Below are 26,468 nucleotides of genomic sequence, written 5' to 3' on the forward strand. Positions count from 1 at the left end.
TTCCGGGTCCTGGAGAGGAGATGGCTGCTGCTCTCAGCACGAGTGAAGTCTCTCCCTCCCCTCCCTCGTCCAGACTAACATGAAATGGCTGCTTATGTGGGTATGTAGTACCAGGCTGTGAATAATTTGACTAGCCTTGTGGTTGGTCATTTTAAACTGTCTCTCTCAGTAACATTTTAGATAACTTACTGTGTGTAGAGATTTTGGTAAAAAAAAAAAAAAACAACAACAACCTGCACAATCTGTACCTTAACCCAATATCCACTGAGACTGAAAACGTAATACTTATTGGGCCTAATTCTGAGTTGATCGCAGCAGCAATTTTGTTAGCAGTTGGGCAAAACATGGTGGTCATTCCGAGTTGTTCGCTCTGTAAATTTTTTCGCATCGCAGCGATTTTCCGCTTAGTGCGCATGCGCAATGTCCGCACTGCAACTGCGCCAAGTAAATTTGCTATGCAGTTAGGAATTTTACTCACGTTTTTTTCTTCGTTCTGGTGATCGTAATGTGATTGACAGGAAGTGGGTGTTTCTGGGCGGAAACAGGCCGTTTTATGGGTGTGTGGGTAAAAACGCTACCGTTTCTGGGAAAAACGCGGGAGTGGCTGGAGAAACGGAGGAGTGTCTGGGCGAACGCTGGGTGTGTTTGTGACGTCAAATCAGGAACGACAAGCACTGAACTGATCGCAGATGCCGAGTAAGTCTCGAGCTACTCAGAAACTGCACAGAGATGTATTTTCGCAATAATGCAAATCTTTCGTTCGCAATTTTAAGAAGCTAAGATTCACTCCCAGTAGGCGGCGGCTTAGCGTGTGCAATGCTGCTAAAAGCAGCTTGCGAGCGAACAACTCGGAATGACCCCCCATGTGCACTGCAGGGGGGACAGATATAACATGTGCAGAGAGTTAGATTTGGGTGGGGTGTGTTCAAACTGAAATCTAAATTGCAGTGTAAAAATAAAGCAGCCAGTATTTACCCTGCACAGAAACAAAATAACCCACCCAAATCTAACTCTCCTCTGCAAATGTTATATCTGCCCCCCCCTGCAGTGCACATGGTTTTGCCCAATTGCTAACAAACTTTCTGCTGCGATCAACTCAGAATTACCCCCTTTGTTGTAAATATTCTACTTGTGGGTGTGTATATATATATATATATATATATATATATATATATAGATGAGGCAGAAGTATAGCAACGTTTCGAAGGTTTATTTCTTCATTGTCAGGCCTGATGATGAAGGAATTAACCTTTGAAACGTTGCTATACTTCTGCCTCCTCTATATATATTTACTGAGTGGCGTGGACAATTTCTATGGATATATTGGTGTTCTGCCTGTTCACCTACCGCTGGCACCAGGACATTTGACCCTTTACTTACACAGGTGTGCTGTCCATCTCCATGTATATATATATATATATATATATATATATATGTATGTATATTACCACTGTGCAGTGTAATGTGACTATCGGGCGCTACTGTGCAGTGTAATGTGACTATGGGCGCTACTGTGCGGTGTAATGTGACTATCGGGCGCTACTGTGCGGTGTAATGTGACTATCGGGCGCTACTGTGCAGTGTAATGTGACTATCGGGCACTACTGTGCTGTGTAATGTGACTATCGGGCGCTACTGTGCGGTGTAATGTGACTATCGGGCGCTACTGTGTGGTGTAATGTGATGACTATCGGGCGCTACTGTGCTGTGTAATGTGACTATCGGGCGCTACTGTGCTGTGTAATGTGATGACTATCGGGCGCTACTGTGCTGTGTAATGTGACTATCGGGCGCTACTGTGCTGTGTAATGTGATGACTATCGGGCGCTACTGTGCTGTGTAATGTGACTTTCAGGCGCTACTGTGCTGTATAATGTGACTTGGGCACTACTGTGTGGTGTAATGTGACTAACGGACACTACTGTGCAGTGTAATGTGACCATCGGGCGCTACTGTGTGGTTTAATGTGACTATGGGCGCTACTGTGCTGTGTAATGTGACTATCGGGTGCTACTGTGCTGTGTAATGTGATGACTATCGGGCGCTACTGTGCTGTGTAATGTGACTATCGGGCGCTACTGTGCTGTGTAATGTGATGACTATCGGGCGCTACTGTGCTGTGTAATGTGACTATCGGGCGCTACTGTGCTCTGTAATGTGACTCGGGCACTACTGTGTGGTGTAATGTGACTATCAGGCGCTACTGTGCTGTGTAATGTGACTTGGGCACTACTGTGTGGTGTAATGTGACTAACGGACACTACTGTGCAGTGTAATGTGACCATCGGGCGCTACTGTGTGGTTTAATGTGACTATGGGCGCTACTGTGCTGTGTAATGTGACTATCGGGTGCTACTGTGCTGTGTAATGTGACTATCGGGTGCTACTGTGTGGTGTAATGTGATGACTATCGGGCGCTACTGTGCTGTGTAATGTGACTATCGGGCGCTACTGTGCTGTGTAATGTGACTATCGGGCGCTACTGTGCTCTGTAATGTGACTCAGGCACTACTGTGCGGTGTAATGTGACTATCGGGCACTACTGTGCTGTGTAATGTGACTATCGGGCGCTACTGTGCGGTGTAATGTGACTATCGGGCGCTACTGTGTGGTGTAATGTGGTGACTATCGGGCGCTACTGTGCTGTGTAATGTGACTATCGGGCGCTACTGTGCTGTGTAATGTGATGACTATCGGGCGCTACCGTGCAGTGTAATGTGACTATCGGGCGCTACTCTGCGGTGTAATGTGACTATCGGGCGCTACTCTGCGGTGTAATGTGACTATCGGGCGCTACTGTGCTGTGTAATGTGACTATCGGGCGCTACTGTGCTGTGTAATGTGATGACTATCGGGCGCTACTGTGCGGTGTAATGTGACTATCGGGCACTACTGTGCTGTGTAATGTGACTATCGGGCACTACTGTGCTGTGTAATGTGACTATCGGGCGCTACTGTGTGGTGTAATGTGGTGACTATCGGGCGCTACTGTGCTGTGTAATGTGACTATCGGGCGCTACTGTGCTGTGTAATGTGATGACTATCGGGCGCTACTGTGCTGTGTAATGTGACTATCGGGCGCTACTGTGCTGTGTAATGTGATGACTATCGGGCGCTACTGTGCTGTGTAATGTGACTATCGGGCGCTACTGTGCTGTGTAATGTGACTCGGGCACTACTGTGCTGTGTAATGTGACTCGGGCACTACTGTGTGGTGTAATGTGACTAACGGACACTACTGTGCAGTGTAATGTGACCATCGGGCGCTACTGTGTGGTTTAATGTGACTATGGGCGCTACTGTGCTGTGTAATGTGACTATCGGGTGTTACTGTGCTGTGTAATGTGACTATCGGGTGCTACTGTGCGGTGTAATGTGACTATCGGGCGCTCCTGTGCTGTGTAATGTGACTATCGGGCGCTACTGTGCTGTGTAATGTGACTATCGGGCGCTACTGTGCTGTGTAATGTGACTAACGGACACTACCGTGCAGTGTAATGTGACTATCGGGCGCTACTCTGCGGTGTAATGTGACTATCGGGCGCTACTGTGCTGTGTAATGTGACTATCGGGTGCTACTGTGTGGTGTAATGTGATGACTATCGGGCGCTACTGTGCTGTGTAATGTGACTCAGGCACTACTGTGTGGTGTAATGTGACTAACGGACACTACCGTGCAGTGTAATGTGACTATCGGGCGCTACTGTGCGGTGTAATGTGACTATCGGGCACTACTGTGCTGTGTAATGTGACTATCGGGCGCTACTGTGCGGTGTAATGTGACTATCGGGCGCTACTGTGTGGTGTAATGTGGTGACTATCGGGCGCTACTGTGCTGTGTAATGTGACTATCGGGCGCTACTGTGCTGTGTAATGTGATGACTATCGGGCGCTACTGTGCTGTGTAATGTGACTATCGGGCGCTACTGTGCTGTGTAATGTGACTATCGGGCGCTACTGTGCTGTGTAATGTGACTATCGGGCGCTACTGTGCGGTGTAATGTGACTATCGGGCGCTACTGTGTGGTGTAATGTGGTGACTATCGGGCGCTACTGTGCTGTGTAATGTGACTATCGGGCGCTACTGTGCTGTGTAATGTGATGACTATCGGGCGCTACTGTGCTGTGTAATGTGACTATCGGGCGCTACTGTGCTGTGTAATGTGACTATCGGGCGCTACTGTGCTGTGTAATGTGACTATCGGGCGCTACTGTGCTGTGTAATGTGACTCGGGCACTACTGTGCTGTGTAATGTGACTCGGGCACTACTGTGTGGTGTAATGTGACTAACGGACACTACTGTGCAGTGTAATGTGACCATCGGGTGCTACTGTGTGGTGTAATGTGATGACTATCGGGCGCTACTGTGCTGTGTAATGTGACTATCGGGCGCTACTGTGCGGTGTAATGTGACTCGGGCACTACTGTGTGGTGTAATGTGACTAACGGACACTACCGTGCAGTGTAATGTGACTATCGGGCGCTACTCTGCGGTGTAATGTGACTATCGGGCGCTACTGTGCTGTGTAATGTGACTATCGGGTGCTACTGTGCTGTGTAATGTGACTATCGGGCGCTACTGTGCTGTGTAATGTGACTATCGGGCGCTACTGTGCTGTGTAATGTGACTCGGGCACTACTGTGTGGTGTAATGTGACTAACGGACACTACCGTGCAGTGTAATGTGACTATCGGGCGCTACTCTGCGGTGTAATGTGACTATCGGGCGCTACTCTGCGGTGTAATGTGACTATCGGGCGCTACTGTGCTGTGTAATGTGACTATCGGGTGCTACTGTGCTGTGTAATGTGACTATCGGGCGCTACTGTGCTGTGTAATGTGACTATCTGGTGCTACTGTGTGGTGTAATGTGATGACTATCGGGCGCTACTGTGCTGTGTAATGTGACTATCGGGCGCTACTGTGCTGTGTAATGTGACTCGGGCACTACTGTGTGGTGTAATGTGACTAACGGACACTACTGTGCAGTGTAATGTGACCATCGGGCGCTACTGTGTGGTTTAATGTGACTATGGGCGCTACTGTGCGGTGTAATGTGACTATCGGGCGCTACTGTGCTGTGTAATGTGACTATCGGGTGCTACTGTGTGGTGTAATGTGATGACTATCGGGCGCTACTGTGCTGTGTAGTGTGACTATCGGGCACTACTGTGCGGTGTAATGTGACTATCGGGCACTACTGTGCGGTGTAATGTGACTATGGCTTGCACTGTCCCTATTTTACATATAGGGATATTAAATAGATCTCTGTGGCCACGCCCCTACCCCATAAAGCCACAATCCCATATTTTTGAGGGCACGCACTAACCCTGTTTTGTATATGGGAAGGGGGGCGCCGATGCTGTTTCTTGCACACAGCGCTAAAATGTCTAGTTACGGCACTGGTGCTCCCACACTGTTAATCTCCCAACAGCAGCATAACAATTCTGTGGTGTTGCCACAAAGCAAACATCACATTCTAGGATAGACTCACTGAACTTGCAGTGTGGGTAAGCCTCAGAATCCCTTTACACTTTCAGAAGATGGCATAGTTCTATCACGTGTGGACATGTAATGACATTGGGGGAGATTCAGATGGATCTCTGTGCATGAATGCAAATGATGAGTCTTAGCATACAGCACATACCCAGATTCCAATTTACACATTTTTGCGTGTTTCTATCTTTTTCCTAGTAGAAACGAGCAGGTCCGGTTCTCCGGGAACTGGACCCACTCGAACTTCGTGATCTGACTTGGATCCCAAATCAATGCAAAACATCATCCTCCCACTATCGGATTCTATACAAGGCCCCCAGTGATCACGCCATTTCACTCAGGCTGTGGAGGCTGCGGTGTCCTTCCAGGGGTACTCTGTTTTGTCCATCAAGGGGCTGGGGCTGCTAAAGTGGTACCCGTGTCCTCCAGGGGTGCTGTGTTTCATCAAGGGGCTGGGGCTGCTGTGCACTACAACACACTGCAGTTTGTCCCTGCTTTGTTGTACATGAAGGGGTCCTCTGCCTGCCAATCTATATACCATTTAAAAAAATAAATATATATATATATATATATATATGTATGTATTAGTATAATATATATATATATATATATATATATATATATATATTATTTTTTTTTTTTTGGTGCTAAATCCCAGTGTACTATATTATTATTTTTCTATGACACTTCCGGTCTGACCGCAGTGTAGTCAGTCATGCACGTTTTGTGACACTGTATGTAATCTATGCATTGTTGCACATAAAGGGGTCCCCTGCCAATATAAGGGTTATAGCTAAATATATTATTTAAAAAAAATGTGACACTGACGGTAAGCCCGCAGTATATGATCTCATACACGTATTATGAAACACTGTTGTGAAATTAAACCACAGTGTTCAATTACTATTTCTGACTACTTGTGTGACACTGCAGGTGGTACATTTTATGTACAAATTGGGGTGTGTGCTGTACTCCACTTCATGTTTGTTGATAGATATGGAGGACAAACATTTGAGAGGCGAGCAGGACCTCCTACGCCGATCACTGACAAGGTTCCCGGCTGCGCTGAAAACTCTTTCTGAGTACACACTGGAGGGTGGGCAATTTAAGTAAAGCAAAGCCAGTTTGCGCAACGGTCTCCATATTGCTTTTTTTTCCTGTCAGTATTGGAACAGACTGTTTGACATGCCTAGTTGGATCACTAAAATAATAACCATTTTTTGAATGGTGACCGTATAATTTGCAGTCACAGTAGACATGTCAGTAATTGTAGGCAGTTCCTTAAGTTTGAACCAGATGTCAAAAGTTTTTACTGACTGATCTGCCACTGGATCTCTTAGGAAAATGTAGTTTTTCCTGGCAGCCACATTGCTGGAGAACTGAAGGAAGAGATGTTGCTGTGTCACATTTCCGCCTGAGCTGACAATTTTCTCACCAACAGCTCTCTGCAGATTTGTGTCTATTGGCAAGAAAGACACAACATATGACTTAAACATGGGATCAAGCATGGTCACCAAAATATAGTGATCTGATTTCAAGAGATTGATGACCCTTGGATCCTGGCAAAGCAAATGAAGGGCTTGATCTACAAGTCCGACATACTTAGCAGAATCACTTTGTTTCAACTCCTCCTTCAATTTCTCCAGCTAACTGCTTTTCCAAGAGACTAATCAGGGGGATTATCTGACTTAAGCTAGCAGTGTCTGACTCTGAACGAACTTCACATGTGGCAACTTCAAAGGTTTGAGATCCTAAGTATTCTTCATGCATTTGACTAAGATGCATTCACCTTTCTTTTCCTTTGTCATAGGTCATTGTGTAACCTTGGGTGGCCTTTTACTGTTCCTCCTTCAGCTGAAGCATATAGAGGGGTAAATTCTACCTTGTAACTACATCTTGCTTCATCTGATGGCAAATTGGAAAATTCATCAGTTATTGCAAGTGCTGCAATCTTCTACATGCACTTGCAGAATGGTGAAAATGTCCCGAAATTTTCCGGGCCACAGACAGCATCTCCTGCACGACCCTGTCATTTAAAAAAAAAAAATCTGAACCACCAAGTTTATTATGTGGGCAAAACATGGGATGTGTTCAATTCACCAAGTTGTAATGTTCTCATGATGTAAAATGCATTATCGGAAATTACAGATCCGGAGGAGAGACTAGCGGGTTAAGCCATCTTGGTATGACATCCCTGAACTTTTCTAACAGATTGACATGGGTATGCTAACTAATCTTTCTTTCTTTCTTTCTTTCTTTCTTTCTTTCTTTCTTTCTTTCTTTCTTTCTTTCTTTCTTTCTTTCTTTCTTTCTTTCTTTCTTTCTTTCTTTCTTTCTTTCTTTCTTTCTCAGCAGCTAGGGCAGTATGGATAGTGTAATGGTTAGCATTACTGCCTCACAGCTCTGAGGTTATGAGTTTGATTCGCACCATGTCCCTAACTATGTGGAGTTTGTATATTCTCAACCTGCATGTGTGAGTTTCCTCTGGGTGCTCCGGTTTGATTTCATCCTGCAATCCAAAAATGTACTGGAAAGTTGACTGCTCACAACAAATAAAAAAACAAGTTTATAATACGTGCATTAGATGGGCCAAGTGGTTCTTAACTGCTGTAAAATTCTAAGCTAATCCTTCTTTCTTTCTTTCTTTCTTTTACAGCAATTCAGAAGAGAAAAGGTGATGAAAGAAGATTGTTTAAATTATTACCGTCTCCAATTCTTTCCTTGATTAATATTTTCAGAGAAAATAATTTAATTAAATTGACCTACAAATCAATCCTTCCTTCCTTCTGATCTAGTTCACATTATTAATGTCCTTATAAACATAATGCACCTTACACATTATGACAACCTTTATTAATGCCCTTTTACACATATTGTCCCTTACACATATGCCGCACATTATTAATGCCCTTATACACATAATGACACACATTGTGCCCACTACACATTTGCTGCACATTTTTAGTGCCCCTATACACATAATGACACACACAGTGCCCCTTACACATATGTTGCACGTTATTAATGCATTTTTACATGACACACATAATGCTCCTTACACATATTCTGAACACTACTGCACAACCAACCCACTCACATGCGCACAGCACTCACACTGCCGCTAACACTGTGCCTCTGCTTGGATACAGATGTGTCCTCATAAATCTTGCCTCAATGCTAACGTCGGGCACCTTTTTTTAATGAAAATGCATCTTATTTGCATTGATATGTGGCTAGGATGCACAAGCTGCTTCTGCTGATTAAAATGATATGCAGCATGCCTATATACTGTGTGAGACTGTGGCTGTATCTGCATATGAAATGCTACATACAGAATATAGGCATGCTGCATATCATTTTAATCAGCAGAAGCTGCTGATGCCCCTAGGCATATCAAATGCCCTAGGCAATTGCCTAGTTTGCCTATGCCTATAGCCAGCTGACGCAGTGTGTCCATGCAAAAAGCCCATCAACATCCATGAGTTGGAGCAGTTCTGTTAGAAGGAATGGCCCAACGTTCCTCCAAGCCAAGCTGTGGTTCCTGTTTATATTCTGCACTGCTGCTGGACTCTATGAGAGTTTCAGGTACTTTCAGGGGACCCTATCATACCCCTTTTTCCACTTGTAGCACGGGTCGCATCCGGGAGCCTGACACTGCTGCGACCCGTGCTAGAGACCCCTTCTACACTAGCTCACTCAACCCGGCATATTGCCGGGTTGGTGACGCTGCTGCTGATGCGACAGGGGCGGCGCTGGGAGATCACATGGTCTCCCAGCGCCGCCCTTCCATACACTGTGAACGGGAGCCATGTCGCATCGACACGGCTTCCGTTTACACTACAAAGCTTACCGGGTTGAACACGTGTTCAACCCGGCAAACTTCCTGGGTGGGATTCCCGGATTCCACAGTGAAACGCTTGATCTGGGAATTTGCAGGGGGGGCCGTTTCCACTAGGAAAAAACACGGGTAAATGCACGCCCCCGCACCTTTGGCCGTGATTTTAGAGCTAGTGGAAAAGGTGTATCAGTCAGATTCCCAACGGCTCCCTAACTTGTGAGAGACAGATGCCAGAAAGTGGAGCTGTCTAATACAATTACTTATTAGGAACCAGTGAAACACCAGCATTAGGATGGGATTAGTGCAAATAAAACCATGTACCTGTTGAATTTGAAAATAGCAGACTATCTTGTTGCCAAAGTAAATACTATTTAAATTATATATTGTTTCACAGGAGATTCATTTGCAGGTTTAATTGTCCTTCAGAAATAATGACAAATTATGTTTCAGTGTTTAGCAATTACTGTACATGAATCATGCTTTTACCAAGGTATCCAGCGGCATATGCTTGAACAATCATGCTTTTAAATTCAATTGGCCTTCTACCTTTTTGTGTCATTTGACATACAGTATGCTGAAATACAGCCGCATAATGAGATTTATAGGCAGATAGCTGTGTAGATCCTGTTTCACGCTGAGGTGGCTTTGATAGAAATTGCTTGGCCTCCAGATTCAGATGAAATAAAATAAATAAATTGAGGATACTGAGAGATAGTTGGTGCATATAAGGTAGCTTACAGTGCAGATAACACAAATAAATATATATTCCAAGTGGCGCTTAATAATACATAAAAGATATATATATTTAAAAAATTATATTTTATTTTTTGTATAAAATATACAATGATATCACAAAACTCCCGGGAGTCAATAATCATGTAACATACAATATGCACTTCAATAAAAATATATATAATGATAGAACTAGGTAACCTTAATGTACATACCAAATATTAAATTCACTCACATAAGTATGTAGGATCTTTAGTTCCCAAATGATGGTGCAGCACAGAGTGTAGAGCACCTGGCAATAGGAGCTGACCAATGGTGTAGCGCCCGGTGTCTGGTGACCCGTGTCTCACAGCCAACGGGACCGGGATGTACAGTGCTGGTACGGCGGTCTCTCGATATGACTGACAGTGGGTGCCCCAGTGATGTACCTCCTGTGTGCCAGCGGAGGCAATAGACGATCACGGCTGCTGGGCGTACTTCAGGGCTGGTGAGCCCGCAAGGTGTCTGTGGCGCTGCTGTGAGCGCTGACCCCCGTGTTAGGAGCGCTCAGGTGGAAAGGCAAGCACAGATCAGTTTACAGCGCAGATCAGTTCTTTTACTACAATTATCATTTTGTTCAGAAACTGTTGCATGCTACATGAATACTGATGCGTTGAATAGCACACCCCTATTGAATGCAGATTACGGTATTATATTATGGCACTGACCGCATTCACAGCTGATTCAGAGTTACAGTACTAGCAAATTGGTACTTTTTTTTTATCCTTATTTTTATTTGCTCCCAACTCAGGATCAGGCCCATAATGTCATGTGTAGGTTGATGGTGCAAAGAGCTGATTTACTCTCATAACTAATAATTCTTATTTATGCAGATCACTAGAGTTTCTCAGCAGAATTATTATTATTATTATTATTACACTGATGGTCACAATGGTCATCTCAGATCAATCGCATTGGAAATGAAGGGAGGAGGTGGTATGCACCTTCTCCAGCGTTTGCATTGCTAAGGATTGCAATTGCAAAGCTGCTACAAACAGCTTTGTAATTGTAATCCTTAGTTAATTAGTGGCCTTATTCAGGGTTGCATGCAGCTTCTGGATTCGCATGTAGAGGCTGCGTACATCGGGTCTGCGCATGTGCACTGCCCTTAGCTATCATCAATAGCAATGGCGACACTAGTAATTTAAGAGGCAGCGATGAGCAGCTGCAAGTGGGCGGAATTCTGGAAAACGGTCAGTGTGTTGGTGAAGGCTGTAATTGAAGTGCAAGAGAAGAGGGCAGAGAGAACAGGAGGGAGGAGGACCCTGACCCTTGGAGCTTACAATCTCAGGGGAGGGGCGACAGACACAAGACATGAGGCATGAGCAAGTCAATGGGGACTTAAGAGCAGGGAGGTAGATAGCGATGGCTGGGGAAGGAGGAAGGTAGTGAGAATGAGATGGCTGGGGCAGGATGGCGTGGCGAGCCATCAGGCAAAATGTTTATGTGCTGGATGGATTGATCAAGACCCAGCGAATACATGCCTAGTCAGTATATCTTGTGCAGCTGGCTTACCACAGTCCTCTGTGCCTGCACCTGAACAAATGACTGGGCTAGTAATATAATGGATAGAGCTGTGCACGGACACTTGTGTTTTGTTTTTTCCAAAGCCACCCTTAGGTATTTTGGTTCGGATTCGGATTTAGTTTTGTGTTTCTTGAAAATTGATAAAAACAGCTAAAATCATGTAATATGGACCTATTTTTGTTCCTACAGTATTAGTAACATCAATAAAATTAATTTCTAGTTATTTCCAGTCAATTTTGACAACACTCTCCTGTGTGAAATGGCACCTGAAATCTTTGCCTACCTTTTCAGCACATCTCTGATCAATACTCATGTGCGCCTGTGTATAATGCCCACATGCACCCTTGGGCTCATATATTGGGGGTCAAGCCGAGTTGATCGTTAGCTGCGTTGTTTGCTGCGTAGCGATCAGTAAAAAAATGGCTAATCTGCGCATTCGTACGCACTGCAATGCGCACACGCGTCGTACGGGTACGAAGTCCTTTGTGGTTTTGCACTGGCTCTAGCGACGAGTCCAATCGCACAGCCGAACGCAAGGAGATTGACAGGAAGTGGGAGTTTTTGGTTGTCAACTGACCGTTTTCTGGGAGTGTTTGGAAAAACGCAGGCGTTGCCGGTCGTTTGCTGGGCGGGTATCTGACGTCATTACCGTGTCACTCGTCGCAGCAATCATCACACAGGATAAGTAACTACAGGTCTGGTCTTGTTTTGCACAAAATGCGTTTGCAGGCGCTCTGCTGCACAGGCGTTCGCACTCCTGCAAAGCGAAAATACACTCCCCCGCGGACGGCGACTATGCGTTTGCACAGCTGCTATAAACTGCTAGAGAGCGATCAACTCGGAATGACCCCCATTGTCTGTAAATCTGGCTCTGGTACCAGCCAGTGCCTCCCCAGCCAGTTACCTCAACTCCTGTCACTGCATAATATAGAGCTGCACAGGAACGTATGAAGATGGTGTTAGCTATAGACTTCAAAGCTACCAAAAAAGATAAAAAAAGAGGACATGGGAATGCCAATACTTACATAACACAGGAGATATCTGAAATGTCTGAAATAAAGCCTTCATAAATAGAGCCGATACTAAAAGTCAGGAAAATTAGGTGGAAAGGGTAGTTTTTTGCATGGTTTAGCAGAGGAAAGAGGGACCCTGCCAGGAAAGGGGCGTGGCCTCTGAAAAAGGGGCCTGGCTTCACGGGAGTTCTGCGATCACGAGCCACGCCCCCCAGTTTTCATCACTGAGGGGGCATGCCCAGCGCTCTGTGAGCTGCTGGCATGCCCTCTCTCCCTCTGTCTGCACTGACTAGATCTATTGACCGCTGCTCTGCTAAGCAGGGCAGTGAGTGACAGAGCCTCCCAACTGCCCCCCCCCCCCCCCCCCACACACACACACACACACACTGCGGCCCGTGGGTGGGACAGCGGGACAGTCCCCAGAATACCTCCCAACTGTCCCGATTTTTCACGGGACAGTCCTGTTTTTACGGGGAAAAAAGCGTAATATATTGGGTTCCAAGAAAGAGAGGTGTGCAAAGGGTTAAGATCTTGTGTTAAAACTTGCTTATAATTACTGAATTCTAAGCTTCACAGCGAGAGTAATCTAAACAGAGGAGCAGTCTGGATGCCAGAGAAAGTGTGAGCCTTTGGGAAGTTTGCATATAGTAGGTGCTCTGTTCTGTTTACTCAGAACAACCTGACATCACTGCCCAGTATGTTAGTGTACTCTTTGTTTCTCTAACGTCCTAGTGGATGCTGGGGACTCCGTCAGGACCATGGGGAATAGCGGGCTCCGCAGGAGACAGGGCACATCTAAAAAGCTTTTTAGGTCACATGGTGTGTACTGGCTCCTCCCCCTATGACCCTCCTCCAAGCCTCAGTTAGGTTTTTGTGCCCGTCCGAGAAGGGTGCAATCTGGATGGCTCTCTTAAAGAGCTGTTTGGAAAAGTTTTTTTTAGGTTTTCACTCAGTGATTCCTGCTGGCAACAGGATCACTGCAACGAGGGACTTAGGGGTGAGATCTCCAACTCACCTGCGTGCAGGATGGATTGGGATCTTAGGCTACTGGACACTGAGCTCCAGAGGGAGTCGGAACACAGGTCAGCCTGGGGTTCGTCCCGGAGCCGCGCCGCCGATCCCCCTTACAGACGCTGAAGACGGCAGAGACGGAGGTCCGGAAACAGGCGGCAGAAGACTTCACAGTCTTCAGAGAGGTAGCGCACAGCACTGCAGCTGTGCGCCATTGTTGTCACACGGCTCACTGACATGGTCACGGAGGGTGCAGGGCGCTGCTGGGGGCGCCCTGGGCAGCAATATAAATACCTATTTGGCAAAATAAATACATCACATATAGCCATTAAGGCTATATGTATGTATTTTAACCCAGGCCAGTTCTTAAAAAACCGGGAGGAAAAGCCCGCCGATAAAGGGGCGGAGCTTATTCTCCTCAGCACACAGCGCCATTTTCCCTCACAGAAAGGCTGAGGGGAAGGCTCCCATGCTCTCCCCTGCACTGCACTGCAGAAACAGGGTTAAAACAGAGAGGGGGGGCACTGATTTGGCGATATAAATATATATTAAATGCTATAAGGGAGGAACACTTATATAAAGGTTGTCCCTGTATAATTATAGCATTTTGGTGTGTGCTGGCAAACTCTCCCTCTGTCTCCCCAAAGGGCTAGTGGGTCCTGTCCTCTATCAGAGCATTCCCTGTGTGTGTGCTGTAAGTCGGTACGTGTGTGTCGACATGTATGAGGAAAATGTTGGTGAGGAGGCGGAGCAAATTGCCTGTAATGGTGATGTCACTCTCTAGGGAGTCGACACCAGAATGGATGGCTTACTTGTGGAAGTACGTGATCATGTCAACACGCTGCAAGCCGGTTGACGACATGAGACGACCGGCAAACAAATTAGTACCTGTCCAGGCGTCTCAGACACCGTCAGGGGCTTGTAAAAACGCCCATTTACCTCACGGACACTGACTCCAGTGTCGACGGTGAAGAAACAAACGTATTTTCCTTTAGGGCCACACGTTACATGTTAAGGGCATGAAGGAGGTGTTACATATTTCTGATACTACAAGTACCACAAATAAGGGTATTTTGTAGGGTGTGAATAAACTACTTGTAGTTTTGCCTGAATCAGATAAATTAAATGAAGTGTGTGGTGATACGTGGGGTTCCTCCGATAGAAAGTTATGGGCGGTATACCCTTTCCCGCCAGAAGTAAGGGCGAGTTGGGAAACACACCTTAGGGTGGATAAGGCGCTCACACGCTTATAAAAACAAGTGGCGTTACCGTCTCCAGATACGGCCGCCCTCAAGGAGCCAGCTGATAAGAAGCTGAAAAATAGCCTAAGAAGTATATACACACATACTGGTGTTATACTACGACCAGCAATCGCCTCAGACTGGATGTGCAGCGCTGAGGGGGCTTGGTCGGATTTCCTGACTGAAAATTTTGATACCCTTGACAGGGACAAGATTTTATTGTCTATAGAGCATTTTAAGGATGCATTTCTATATATGCGTGATGCGCAGAGGGATATTTGCATTCTGGCATCAAGAGTAAATGTGATGTCCATATCTGCCAGACGAAGACACGACAGTGGTCAGGTGAGGCAGATTCCAGACGGCACATGGAAGTATTGCCGTATAAAGGGGCGGTCCATCGGACCTGGTGGCCATGGCAACAGCTGAAAAATCCACCTTTTGTTACCCCGAGTCACATCTCAACAGAAAAGGACACAGTCTTTTCAGTCTCAGTCCTTTCGTCTCCATACGGGCAGGCGGGCAAAGGCCAGTCATATCTGCTCAGGGGTAGAGGAAAGGGAAGAAGACTGCAGCAAGCAGCCCATTCCCAGGAACAGAAGCCCTTCACAGCTTCTGCCAAGTCCGCAGCATGACGCTGGGGCAGTACAAGCGGACTCAGGTGCGGTAGGGGGTCATCTCAAGAGTTTCAGCACGCAGTGGGCTCACTTGCAAGGGGACTCCTGGATCCTACATGTAGTATCCCAGGTGTACATTGGAAATTCGAGATGTCTCCTCCTCACAAGTTCCGGAAGTCTGTTTTACCAACGTCTACCTCCGACAGGGAGGTAGTATTGGAAACAATTCACAGGCTGTATTCCCAGCAGGGGATAATCAAAGTACCCCTCCTACAACAAGGGAGGGGGTATTATTCCACACTATATTGTGGTACTGAAGCCAAACGGCTCGGTGAGATCTGAAATATTTGAACACTTCCATACAAGCGTTCAAATCAAGATGGAGTCACTCAGAGCAGTGATAGCGAACCAGGAAGGGGACGATATGGTGTCACTGGATATCAGGGACACTTACCTACATGTCCAAAATTGCCCTTCTCACCAAGGGTACCTCAGGTTCGTGGTACAGAACTGTCACTATCAGTTCAGACGCTGCCGTTTGGATTGTCCACGGCGCCACGGGTCTTTACCAAGGTATTGGCCGAAATGATGATTCTTCTTAAAAGAAACTGGTACGCTTCCCTGATAAGGGCAAGGTCCAGAGAACAGTTGGAGGTCGGAGTAGCACTATCTTTAATAGTTCTACGACAGCACGAGTGGATTCTAAATATTCCAAAATCGCAGCTTTTCCGAGGACACGTCTACTGTTCCTAGGGATGATTCTGGACACAGTCCAGAAAAAGGTGTTTCTCCCAGAGGAGAAAGCCAGGGAGTTATCCGAGCTAATCGGGATCCTCCTAAAACCAGGAAAAGTGTCAGTGCATCAGTGCACAAGAGTCCTGGTAAAAATGGTGGCTTATTACGAAGCAATTCCATTCGGCAGATTTCACGCAAGAACTCTTCAGTGGGATCTGCTGGACAAATGGTCCGGATCGCATCTTCAGATGCATCAGCGGATAACCCTATATCTAAGGACAAGGGTGTCTCTCCTGTGGTGATTACAGAGTGCTCATCTTCTAGAGGGCCACAGATTCAGCATTCAGGATTGGATGCTGGTGACCACGGAGGCCAGCCTGAGAGGCTGGGGAGCAGTCACACAGGGAAAAAATTTCCAGGAAAGTGTGATCAAGTCTGGAGAATTCTCTCCACATAGATGGAGTTAAGAGCAAAATTATAATGCTCTAAACTTAGCAAGACCTCTGCTTCAAGGTCAGCCGGTATTGATCCAGTGGGATAACATCACGGCAGTCGCCCACGTAAACAGAAAGGGCGGCACAAGAAGCTGGAGGGCAGTGAAAAGACTGCAAGGATTTTTCGCTAGGCGGAAAATCATGTGATAGCACTGTCAGCAGTGTTCTCTCCGGGAGTGGACGACTGGGAAGCAGACTTCCTCAGCAGGCATGACCTCCACCCGGGAGAGTGGGAACTTCATAGGGAAGTTTTTCCGCATGATTGTGAACCATTGGCAAAGACCAAAGGTGGAAATGATGGCGTCCCGCCCGAACAAAAAACGGGACAGGTATTGCGCCAGGTCATGAGACCTTCAGGCGATAGCTGTGGATGTCCTGGTAACACCGTGGGTGTAACAGTCGGTGTATGTGTTCCCTCCTCTGCTTCTCATAACCAAGGTATTGAGAATTATAAGACATAGAGGAGTATGAACTATACTCGTGACTCCGGATTGGCCAAGAGGGACTTGGTACCCGGAACTTCAAGAGATGCTCACAGAGGACTAAGGGCCTGGGGAGCTAAGAAGGGACTTGCTTCAGCAGGTACCATGTCTATTCCAAGACTTACCGCGGCTGCGTTTGACGGCATGGCGGTTGAATGCCGGATCCTGAAGGAAAAAGGCATTCCATAAGAGGTCATACCTACCCTGGTCAAAGCCAGGAAGGAGGTGACCGCACAACGTCATCACCACATGTGGTGAAAATATGTTGCGTGGGTGAGGCCAGGAAGGCCCCACGAAGAAAATTCAACTAGGTCGATTTCTACACTTCCTGAAAACAGGAGTGTTTTGAGCCTAAAATTGGGGTTCTTTAAGGTTGTAAGTTTCGGCCCTGTAGAATTTCTTCCGGAAAGAATTGACTTCAGTTCCTGAAGTCCAGATTGTCAAGGGAGTATTGCATATACACCCCTTTTTTGTGCCTTTAGTGGCACCGTGTGATCTCAACATAGTGTTGGGATTCCTTAAAATCATATTGGTTTGAACCGCTCAAATCTGTGGATTTGAAATATCTCACATGGAAAGTGAACATGCTGTTGACCAATATCTCACATGGACAGTGACCATGCTGTTGGTCCTGGCCTCGGCCAGGCGATTGTCAGAATGGGCGGCTTTGTCTTATAAAAGCCATATTTAATTTTCCATTCGGACAGGGCAGAACTGGGACTCGTCTCCAGTTTTCTTCCTAAGGGGGTGTCAGGTTTTCACCTGAAACAACCTATTATGGTGCCTGCGGCTACTAGGGACTTGGAGGACTCCAAGTTACTAGACGTTGTCAGGACCCTAAAAATATATTTATATTTATATAGTTTAGGACGGCTGGAGTCAGAAAGTCTGACTTGCTGTTTATATTGTATGCATCCAACAAGATGGGTGCTCCTGCGTCTAAACAGACGATTGCACGTTGGATCTGTAGCACAATCCAACTTGCACATTCTGTGGCAGGCCTGCCACAGCCTAAATCTGTAAAGGCCCACTCCACTAGGAAAGTGGGCGCATCTTGGGCGGCTGCCCGAGGGGTCTCGGCATTACAACTTTGCCGAGCAACTACGTGGTCAGGGGAGAACACGTTTGTAAAAGTTTACAAATTTGATACTCTGGCTAAGGAGGACCTGGAGTTCTCTCATTCGGTGCTGCAGAGTCATCCGCACTCTCCCGCCCGTTTGGGAGCTTTGGTATAATCCCCATGGTCCTGACGGAGTCCCCAGCATCCACTAGGACGTTAGAGAAAATAAGAATTTACTTACCGATAATTCTATTTCTCGTAGTCCGTAGTGGATGCTGGGCGCCCATCCCAAGTGCGGATTGTCTGCAATGCTTGTACATAGTTATTGTTACAAAAATCGGGTTATTACTATTGTTGTGAGCCATCTTTCAGAGGCTACTTCGTTTTGTTATCATACTGTTAACTGGGTTCAGATCACAAGTTGTACGGTGTGATTGGTGTGGCTGGTATGAGTCTTACCCGGGATTCAAGATCCTTCCTTATTGTGTACGCTCGTCCGGGCACAGTACCTAACTGAGGCTTGGAGGAGGGTCATAGGGGGAGGAGCCAGTACACACCATGTGACCTAAAAAGCTTTTTAGATGTGCCCTGTCTCCTGCGGAGCCCGCTATTCCCCATGGTCCTGACGGAGTCCCCAGCATCCACTACGGACTACGAGAAATAGAATTATCGGTAAGTAAATTCTTATTTTTTACCTTCCATGATTTAATACCTTTTTTGTTTTCTAAAAGAAAGTGTTTGCCTGTACTAAGTTAAAGTTACAAATGACGATGATACCAGAAACTAAAGTACTGTAAGGATAAATAGAGCCACAGAGGGCCAGATACAGAGTTGTATGCAAATGCTGCAGCCGCTGCAATCTTGTACGTAGCGGCTGTGCCAAACTATGCAAGTAAAGCAGCCGCTGGGATTTGTATGGAGATGCCCACTGGAGGCGTCTCAGATCTGCCGCATGTGTACGAAATCACAGATATCGGCTGCACATCGGCCATAATAGACTTTCTGAGAGACCCTATGGTTGTGCATCCTGGTGGTCAGGAGTAAGGCGCCAGAGCCATTATAACTGTGAACAATTGCAAGCTGTGACACGCCACTGACATGGTTGCAACATGCCTACATTTGAGTCCCCACTCCCCTGCTCTGACAAGCGCCCCCTGCAAGTCACTCACTTTGCAAAAAAGTCCTTACTGCTGCCTGTGCTGCAAGACCATGGCGGTATAAGCGCAGTGCAACTTGTACACATGATCAGTGGCAAGGAATCGATCTACAGCGCACAATTCCGACGTCACGTCCATCTCTGAATCACAACATGCAGAACATCAAGGCTGTGGTGCAGAGTTCAATGTAATCCTGCTCGCGGAGCGTATACTATAGAGATAAACGGGTTCGGTTCCCTGAGAACCGAACCCCCCCCCCCCCCCCCCCCCCGAACATCACATTCCGAGCCCAGATCCGAGCCTGGCTCGGGACTTCCCGTCAGACTCAGAAACCAGAACAAGGCAAAATGTCATCCCGCTGTCAGATTCTTGCGGGTTTTGGATTCCATATAAGGAGCCGCACATTGCCGCCATTTTTACTCCAGTCCTGGGGAGTGTAGCGAAAGGACGTGTCTCTCCCCTCAGTGTCTGTCTGTGCGGGAAAGTGGTGTGGTGACCTTCTCTGTCTTATGTGTCATTCCAGTGCTGTCTTGTGCTGCATCAGTCCAGTGGTGGTGTCTTGTGCTGCATCAGTCCAGTCACAGTGGTGGTGTCCTCTGCTGCCATATGTCCAGTGCTACTGTATAAGTCCAGTCCAGTGTAGTGGTGCTGTGTTGTGCTGCATCAGTCCAGTGGTGGTGTCTTGTACTGCATCAGTCCAGTCACAGTGGTGGTGTCCTCTGCTGCCATATGTCCAGTGCTACTGTATAAGTCCAGTCCAGTGTAGTGGTGCTGTGTTGTCCTGCATCAGTCCAGTGGTGGTGACCCTGTGCTGCCATAAGTCCAGAAATACTGCCATATAAGTCCAGTGATACTGCCGTATAAGTCCAGTGGTACTGCCGTATAAGTCCAGTGATACTGCCATTTAAGTCCAGTGGTAATGGCGTATAAGTCCAGTGATACTGCCGTATAAGTCCAGTGGTACTGCCGTATAAGTCCAGTGATACTGCCGTACAAGTCCAGTGGTATTACTGCCGTATAAATCCAGTGATACTGCCGTATAAGTCCAGTGGTACTGCCGTATAAGTCCCGTCCAGTGGTGCAGCCGTATAAGTTCAGGGGTACTGCCGTATAAGTGGTTCTGTCCTGTGCTGTTATTTGCTCCAAATAAAGGGGTTATTAATATTTAATCGAAATCATTTTTACAGGGTTTGCCCTGTGTGGTTTAGGGGTCTGCTCTTCTGTGCCGCATATTGTTATATAACTCTAAAAGGGTTATTATTATCCAAATTATTTTTACAGGCTTTGCCGTATGTGTGGTATAGGGGTACACTCTCCTGTGCCACCAATATTGTGCATGTATAACATCTAGGCAAATTCCAGCGCATCCCATGTTTTGCACATACAATTAATTTGGTGGTGCAGAATTTTTGAGAAATGACAGGGGCGTGCAGAAGGTGCTGGGGGTGGCCCGCAAAATTGCGGGCCACTTTCGACATTCAGCCACTGCGTGCGCCACTCCTAGATGGGCCAGGTGTTTGTGCCGCACACTGTGTCGCTTAGCTTAGCCATCCAGCGACCTTGGTGACCTCTTTTTTTCTTTGCATGATGTGCTGTTTGGGGACTAGTTTTTTAAGTGCCATCCTGTCTGATACTGCAGTGCCACTCCTAGATGGGACAGGTGTTTGTGCCACACACTTGTGTCGCTTAGCTTAGTCATACAGTTACCTTATTGCACCTCTTTTTCTTCTATGCATGATGTGTTGTTTGGGGCATAGTTTTTGAAAAGTGCCATCCTGTCTGCCACTGCAGTGCCACTCCTAGATAGGCCAGGTGTTTGTGCCGCACACTTGTGTCGCTTAGCTTAACCATACAGCTACCTCATTGCACCGCTGTTTTTTCTTTGCATGATGTGCTGTTTTGGGCCTATATTTTAAATCTGCCATCCTGTCTGCCACTGCAGTGCCACTTCTAGATGGGCCAGGTGTTTGTGCCACACACTTGTGTCGCTTAGCTTAGTCATACAGCTATCTCGGTGCAACCTTTTGGCCTAAAAACAATATTGTGAGGTGTGAGGTGTTCAGAATAGACTGGAAATGAGTGGACATTAATGTTATTGAGGTTAATAATACCGTAGGATCAAAATTACCCTGAAATTCTGTGATTTTAGCTGTTTTTGTGTTTTTTTTCAAAAATTGTCCAGATCCAAAACCAAAACCCGAAAGGGTGGTTTTGGCAAAATGAATCCAGATCCAAAACACGAGCGAGGATCCAGATCCAAAACTAAAACACGAAAAGTGCCCGCCGCACATCTCTAGAATAGTATATGTTTTTTTCACTGTGTAAGCTCTGAAACAAAGCATACTATATAAAAATATGGGCGATACAGAGTTGAATATATTTCAAGCCCATCTACACTTGTGGCTGAAGAAGTGCATCGGGACTATAATAGGGCATTCTCACATAGGCAGAGTTCAGGGACTGTGTATCATTTGCATGTTAGCACTGCCAATGCTAAGTAGAAAGTAAGAGTACAGATAGGGGTGTGCGCATCACAAATATGCACACAACTCTTAATGCCAATGAATATACACGTGTTGCATCATGATAAGGTGACTATGGTCTAAACACACAAATCACAAAGGAAGCCCAAAAGCATCCATACATTCTAAATAATAAGTTCTTGAAAGAAACTATTCTATACAATAAGTTTGGGGAATCCACCTTTTACAGTTTCCTGCAAAGCAGTTTTCCTCAATGTCTCCCATTGTGTTTATTGTAATATTTTCCAATCATGAATCATTGCCTGCCGTATGCAATTGCTTAACTGTTTGTTGCACATTTCACTGTGATTTATCTCCTTGAAAGACCCACTGCTTGTGTACGGAGCATCTGCCATATGTGTATGTTCCCACCTTCTAGTGGTAATAGTTATTATATTGTGATGACCATTAAGGATGACCGGTAGTTTTGCGGTACAGCTGAGTACATTGTTTGTTATTATAGTCAATGCACTTGTTTGGTAGTACAATCAGAGTATCCTTGTTCCATATTATGCTCCTCTTTGGTTGTTCCTACACCTCTAGTGATCAGAGTAAGCATGCAGGAGTATAACCTGTGTCAGATTCTTCTAGTTCCCTGGGAGTCAATTTCCTAAACCTTGGATAGAGATAAAGTGGATGGAGATAAAGTACCAGCCAATCAGCTCCTAACTACCATGTTACAGGTTATATTTGAAAAATGGCAGTTAGGAGCAGATTGGCTGGTACTTTATCTCCATCCAAGGCTTAGTAAATAGATCCCCAGATTTGTTCCAGGCAAGAACATCCTTGAGGCACTTGTATGTGTGGTAAGGATGAGATTCCTTATATCAGCAAAGTGCCTCAGACATGCCCCCTTTTCCTTACCAATGTTGTCATTTCTCCATAAACCACTTTGTATCCAGTCTGTGTTTCTCCAATTGTTGAACCTGTATGGATCAGGAAGGCAAGTTCTACAGATTTGTCATCCGTTTCATTGGAATTATTGAGTTCAAAGTTCAGAACATGGTAATAAAATGACACTCACATGGAGAATTCTGTTTAATCCCATGAAACAATTCACATGTTAGTACTGCAAGATAATAATAATAATAATAATAATAATAATAATAATAATAATAATCTTTGTAAAATATAATACATTTTTGGTTTAGGACACAATTGTTCCAATTCTTTTAGTTGCATTGCTGTTATGGCAATTGTGATGTGGTTTCCAGATTATCACTGAATGTCTAATAAAGTAGTATGGAAAAGTGACAGTACAAGTAATACTAATCAGATGTGAATCCACTGAATTTCTTCGGTGAATCATAGATTAAGATGTGCTCCTCTCACTGCCAGGCAAATTAGATTACAACCTTATTAGTTTAAACTATGTAAGACAAGACAGCACACGTATGTCATTGACATGATTCTCTAACCTTTCTTTAGCATTTACAGTAATTCTTAATGTCTATCATCTAATGTATCTCTGAAGAGACTACAACTGTAGCCAAATACAGTATAATTCCCCATGTGTGTACATATGCAGACTAGTAATAACATACTGTACAAAGTATTTGAAAGCAAATTATCTATAAAATAAATATGGCATTTATAGAATGCCTTAAGCATCTCGGCGGTCAGGATGTCGACAGTCAAGTGACTGAAGCTAGAATCCCATTACCACTCAGAAGACTGGCTCAAGGTTAGGGCCCTGGGTGGGGGAGGGTGGTAGGGTTAGGCACTAGGGGGAGTGGTTAGCAATAGCTGCCACCCCTGTTGGTTAGCCGTAGCCACTACCCCCGGAGGGTTAGTCATAGCCGCCATCCCCTGAGGGTTAGAGTAGGGGACATTGAAGGATAAAAATACTTACCCCAATCTACTGTCGAGATCTTCAGTGTCGGGATGCCTCTGTCGGTCATGTGACACCCGGCACCCCAACCAATGGCATTTTGTATGTATTCTGGCATTTACAAAGAGTGTACAGCACAATGATGGGTTACATACATGCAGCAGCAGCGACAAGGAATCTTTATTCTCCCATATGTGTCATTGGTGAGTCGCCAACATGGGCTCTAATAGAAGCCCTTCCTGGCGACCACTGAAAAGTAAAGCATTGCAAGCACACTACTTCCTCCTTTGCCCCCCTCAGCTGTGCTACTGCACATGTACTAACCAATGTCAGTATATGTGCAAGCAGGAGCCACTGGGGAGGAGGGGGGATACCACAGTCTATTTTGCCTATGGGTGCTTGGTATGATCTTACGCCCATAGACGTTTCTATCATGGGTGCAATGTGTGCAGTGCACACGAGCCCCTGGTTCCAGGGGAACTCACAGCACACACACTGCACCCATATTGTTTTAATACTTACCTTTATGGAGTCCCGCACCAGGGCTGCAGCTGCCACAAAAAAAATCACTCATAAAATGGGCGCTGTGCATGTACAGTAGGTAATTAGTCTTCGGACCATGGCAGGTGCCATGTTTCCGGAGACCTGCGAATGCGCAGTAGAGTTTGGCACAGTGCCAGATCCTATGGCAGCGTGGAGAGGAGGGGGCCCACCCAGAGTCTGCACACGGGCTCCCTCCTCTCCTAAGACTCCCCTGCTTACACCATTGGAAATAATCAAGAACCTTTTTCCTGTGCAGTGTGGATAGTGGCAGTACACTTCTCTGGTCAGTATAGATCCATGTGCACAGTGGACTGAATGCCTAGTTTGCAATTCTAGTTCCACTTTCATGTCCCGTCCCTGCTATTGCTATCCTGAAATAGTGATAGCGATAAGAGGATTGCAGCGGTACATATTATACAGCAATACTTCCTAAAAAGGCAATATACACTGCAAAGTACAAGTTAAAGATTTGTGTAAGACATTCTGGTCAGTGACATGCGTTCAGGTGAATGACTGGGGAGGCACACATGGGGGTGGGTCTGGATGCTGGGAGCCTGTCTCACTCCCTACTCACTTTAACTCTCATTACATTAAACTGCAGTGTCCATTGAGTGTCCTACCTGCATCACTGTGTTTTCTCTTGCTGCTGCTGACTGAGCTCTGACTACAGTGCACTTCCTGGTCACATGACACATCCAAGTGTACATCAGTGCACAAGGTCCACCTCCACACTCAGAGGCATGCCTCTATTAGCTCCCTTTCTGTGCAGCGTTACTGCCCGTGGTGTCTCCCCGCCCCCAGCTCTGCAAAGCAGTGTCTGACTGTAGAAATGAGGCAGAGCTGTTGCTGCCTCATCTCTCGTCTCCTTGCAGCTCCAGGGATCTCCACAAAGCTGGTGCATGTTAGCTATAAAAAGGATTACAATAAACAAATAAGATGTTTATGTTATAAATCTCTGCTTTGTGTTATACTAATCATTTTTATATAAAATCTCAGGATTTTGACAGGGTGTATAACAGGGAGGCCCTGCACCTCCTGCCTACCCTGATTCCGGCATAACAGAATTTGATTTTAGAATCTTTATAATATTACAGAACTTCACTGAAGAGGAAAGCGTTGATCATTTCAGTGGTTCAGTCTGTATAACACATGGTGTACAACAGACAATAGTAGACCTATCAAATTGCTCTTTTAATGACAATTGTAAGTTATTCCTACAGTACTTTAATGATGTTCCATGTGTTTAATGAAATCTGAAGTAGTCCATTAACTATTACTTGCTGCTATCTGTCTTTGAAATTGAATAACAGAGTGTAGACACAAGCAACTTCCACGTAAAATAACATTAATATTATGCTACAGGTTGAGTCTCCCTTATCCAAAATGCTTGGGACCAGAGGTATTTTGGATATGGGATTTTTCCGTATTTTGGAATAATTGCATACCATAATGAGATATCATGGTGATTGGACCTAAATCTAAGCACAGAATGCATTTATGTTACATATACACCTTATACACACAGCCTGAAGGTCATTTTAGCCAATATTTTTAATAACTTTGTGTATTAAACAAAGTGTGTGTACATTCACACAATTCATTTATGTTTCATATACACCTTATACACACAGCCTGAAGGTCATTTAATACAATATTTTTAATAGCTTTGTGTATTAAACAAAGTTTGTGTACATTGAGCCATCAGAAAACAAAGTTTTCACTATCTCACTCTCACTCAAAAAAGTCTGTATTTCGGAATATTCCGTATTTCTGAATATTTGGATATGGGATACTCAACCTGTATTAATCTGTATATAAAATTATTTTATGATTTGAAAACTACTTTTAATTGTATAGACAATCATCAATATGGCATTGCTAAAGCAACTATAGTAAACATAAGCATCTCTGTTTATGAGTAAGAAGAAGTCCCATCTGTGATTGGTTGTTTGATGCACACTTCAGCAACTGCAATGGCTCTATAGGGTGCAGTCCTGTGTTCACAAACCATTTTCTCTTCCAGGCCATGAATGCTTCGTAATTATGTTCCAGCAACAATAACTCACTAATTGGCATCATAATCATAAATGTCCCTCTGAGATATGGAAATAGCTGTGTGGCTGTACAAT

At 45.4% G+C, this 26,468-nt stretch overlaps 1 long non-coding RNA gene across 1 annotated transcript; it reads left to right on the forward strand.

The window, feature by feature from the left end:
• LOC135056500 (uncharacterized) lies at nucleotides 1–26,468 on the forward strand. The gene is made up of 3 exons (XR_010244000.1): nucleotides 1–100; nucleotides 8,154–8,171; nucleotides 26,363–26,468. It is a non-coding gene; the product is annotated as an uncharacterized LOC135056500 (long non-coding RNA).

Source organism: Pseudophryne corroboree, chromosome 1, assembly GCF_028390025.1.
Source record: "Pseudophryne corroboree isolate aPseCor3 chromosome 1, aPseCor3.hap2, whole genome shotgun sequence".
In the NCBI taxonomy this organism is placed as follows: Eukaryota; Metazoa; Chordata; class Amphibia; order Anura; family Myobatrachidae; genus Pseudophryne; species Pseudophryne corroboree.